The sequence below is a fragment of the Cyclopterus lumpus genome, chromosome 5 (genome assembly GCF_009769545.1).
Source record: "Cyclopterus lumpus isolate fCycLum1 chromosome 5, fCycLum1.pri, whole genome shotgun sequence".
NCBI classification, from domain to species: Eukaryota; Metazoa; Chordata; class Actinopteri; order Perciformes; family Cyclopteridae; genus Cyclopterus; species Cyclopterus lumpus.
In genome coordinates, this window is record NC_046970.1 from 7,256,707 (window position 1) to 7,260,940 (window position 4,234).

The window sequence follows — 4,234 nt, forward strand, 5'->3', positions numbered from 1 at the left end:
TAGAAAACCTCAACAACGGTGCACATGTTCTTGTGTGTGTTTGACGTTAAGGTGAGCTGAACATTTCCCTGTACCAACTTCACTTCGGGCTGTTTAAGGTCAGTTTGTCCCCGTAGCAACAGGGACGTCAGTAAACACCCACCCCCTCTCCTACGACCCACCTTTCCCCCGAAATCCCCGCATGACTCCGACCAAATGCCAACATCTGCGTCCGTGTTTCCTGAACTTCGACAAATGCCACTGACGTCGTCAAAACCGAACAACAGGGTCTTTCAGATTGCGTTAGGAGCGGTGTCATTACAGCACCGAGGCCACACACACACACACACACACACACAGTTGCAGAGCCCAGGTTCTATGTTCACCTTTCTTATATTTTATACTCCTGTTTCGTTCTTATTTTTCTGAAAGTCTATCCCGGTGTGTTTACGCGAGAGCGTAGTTGGGCACACGCTCGTCTGAGCGTTCCACAGATATTTAACTAATTGGCCAGGGCCATGCATTTGCTTCACATGCATACATGTGTGTGACCCGCATGACAGTGCCCGTTCTCATTTGCCTGCAGTGACAGGATCGCCTCCCCTCGCTAATGCTAACGCGCTGCTGCTTAGCTTCTAATTAAGATGTATGAGTCACCTTGCGTGTGTGTGTGTGTTGCCATCGCAGTCTGCCACACTCGAGCGGCGCTGTCTGCGTTGGGTATGGCAGGGTTGAGCAGTTTTTGCAGCCAGGAACGCCGTCTAAATTTAAGATGTCACACATTCTCGGTAGCTCACGTACGTGTAGTAGAAAGGCGGTGCACGTGGCGGTCCAATTGCCACACACACACACGTTTAACCATGTCTATCTTGATGGATAGACAGCTGGGCGAGGGGGTTGTTGATGAGAGACACACACAAATGTCATTTGTTTGCGAACCCACACACACGAGAAAGTACCACTTTAAGAAAATAGCAGCAACCACTGTGCTTTCAGTTCCCTGGCAGGGTGATTACTGCTTTTATCACCATGCTAATCGTCAATCATCATCACACTAACACATGGCACGCTGACATGTAGACGTGTCAGCCCTTGAACACACATGTGGTCTGTAACGTCCCCGGTTGTATCGGGACGTCTGCATGAGCACGCAGTAACATGAGGGTACATCGTGAAGCACAAGACTTAAAGCAACATTCCTTTGTCTGGAACAAGTGACCAACAGCAGAATCTGTTTTTCCATCTGGATGCTCGGTGCTTAAACACAGTCAACGTTGATAGACAACGTTTACCTGACGTCAATTTTTTGGGGCGAAGACGTCGGCCATATCATGTGCCCAAAGAAGTGTATTTGTTGCTGCTGCTTATGATGCAAATTAAAAAAAATGTGCACTACAAGAATGCACCACTATTTTTGTTTTGTTAGTGATGTCATTTAGTGAGCATCCATCCCCGTGTTGCATGATGACAAATTATTTTTGAATTCTGGAAGACCACATTCATGTGAAAAAATAAAGAAATACAATAGTAGGCGCCACTGGGTTGTGTGTAACAGCTGAACACATCTGCTCTAGAGAAAAGCCACCAAAATGTCTGGGATTACCAAAAGAGGATTTCAGAGGGAAACGCATTTGGATTCTTTAAATTACCATTCAATACAGAAGAGTTTTTTTTTAGCACTAAACACAAACGTACTAAGGCTGATGTGAATGTCAATAGATTTGCTGGTGTTTGGTCTTAAAGTTTGACCTGATGACAACTCAAGTTATCCTCCGGGGGACACGATGTGTCAACCAAATACCGTGACAATCCTTCCAAAAGTTGTCAAGATATTTTGATTTCAGAAACGCCAGCCTGCAGGTAGCGCCTAATAAAAAGTCTGAAAGATATTTCAGACCGGCCGTCGACCAACCTCAGAGTGCTCACCAGCCAGACTGTTTATCATCCACTGTGGGGGTTTTGTTTCCACTGATGCTGATTTTTGCCACTGAGGCAGTAGCGCGTCAAAGCCCCACCAGGAGCCTTTAAACAAGCGCTCCCACATAAACAAAACAAACACCTCCTCCCTTTCATTCCATTTTCCCATCCATATGCAGCTATGTAGGCCTACGAATACTTTGCGAATTCCAGACTGCAACATTTGCCGTAATTCTACACGTCAAAAGTAAATATGCATTCGGCAATTGAAACTCTTTGTCTCTCCCCATTGTTCTCCATTTCATTACATTACATGTCATTTAGCTGACGCTTTTATCCAAAGCGACTTACAATAAGTGCATTAAACCATCAGTCCAAACTCAGAACAACAAGAATCAAGCAAGTACAATTTCTTCAATAAAGTTAGACTACAAAGTGCTACTAAAGTGTTGAACTACAAAGTGCTATCAGTAAGAGACACTTAAGTGCTACTAGAGTGCTACTACGGCGCTATCTTCCCTATTCAAGGTATAGTCGAAAAAGATGTGTTTTTAGTTTGCGACGGAAGATGTAGAGACTTTCTGCTGTCCTGATGTCAATGGGGAGCTCGTTCCACCAATGAGGAGCCAGGACAGCAAACAGTCGTGATTTTGTTGAGTGTTTAGCTCGCAGTGAAGGAGCTACAAGCCGATTGGCAGAAGCCGAGCAAAGTGAACGAGGTGGGGTGTACGGTTTGACCATGTCCTGGATGTAGACCGGACCCGATCTGTTCGCAGCACGGTACGCTAGTAGCCTACCAATGTTTTGAAGCGGATGCGGGCGGCCACCGGTAACCAGTGAAGGTCGCGGAGGAGCGGAGTAGTGTGGGTAAATTTCGGGAGGTTGAAGACCAGTCGAGCAGCTGCATTCTGGATGAGCTGTAGCAGTCAAATGGCATTAGCAGGTAGACCTGCCAGGAGGGAGTTGCAATAGTCTAGCTGTGAGATGACCAGAGCCTGGACCATTTCGTCTGTTGTGGGCCTTTACATCGGCTGTGCTTGTTGTTCTCTTTCCTTCCAACTGAGGGAAGATTTAAAATGTGGGAAATCATTTTCTTTTTAGAAAATACACTGCAGAAAACTTTAAGAATTAATATTGGACGAGCTGATTTTTGGTTCTGGTTACTTATTCCGGCTATATTTAGTCTGAGGAGTAAAGATATACATAATGTATGACAACATTCTGTGGTACTTACTGGAGAACACCCAACCCTGGGACAAACTCTCCCATGTATGTGTAGTATATCACTGGAGCCATATGAGGACATGTGTGGGGGTACACTCTAGTTCAACCTGGTCTCACTCCCAGGCCTTCAAATACCAAAGCGTGGGCAGTGGGACTCGAGACACACAAGGTTTTAACCTAACTCGAAAATAAACCCATTCATGTTAAGATGAAACGCTTAAGAGCATCGGAGGTCGTATTAGGATTAAGAGGTCCTCTAAGGGCGGGTTGAAGCGGTGGGGTATGGCTCACACAAACACACAACTTTCACTCGGGGGGCCGGGAGTTTGTTTCCTGCATGAAACCAATTGACAATGTTTTGTCATGTGATAGTATGACACTAATTTGTTTTATTATGCCTATACCTACCTGCCACCGGTTCACAACGCTAACCATATGTTACAACATTAACCAGGCGCAAATCTTCAGCGTCAAGTTACTACGGAAGGCTGCCCCTGGGATGTAGGGATGAGATCACGCTGCGGTGGCCAACAGGGTTTTAAGGCCACGAACAAGGAAATGTTCCCTGTACACATCCAGGCAAAAACCTTTACCTGCCTTCAATGCCCAAAAACAATGTGTTAACAAACATTTGTGGAAAATTACGATGTACAGATGGATTAGATTTGGATTTGAGATAAGATTTCTGTAGAGATATGATTGATATATACTTTATTCATCCCCAGGGGGAAATTTGTTTGTAGCAGCAGCAAGCAAGGTTACAATATATACACAATACAATAAAATAGCAAAGCAGGATATATTACATTTCAGAAAATTATTACATTTATCAAATTTATATTGAATTCAGCCATTTGTTCAGGTGATCAAACCATACATAAAGCATACCATAGCTATATACAAAGTGTATTTTACTGCTATTACTGACTTTTTGACCAAGAGATCAACTCCAGCTCGCCCCGTGGTCAGTTACCAAATCCCCTTTGCACTATGTGCAAATGTCTCTCCTGCCTTTCACCCTTTGCTATACGAGAGTGGAATAGTTTGCCTCGACAAAATCTTTAGCCCTTTTCCCGCTGGATGAAAAACACGAACACACACTTTAACACCTGGC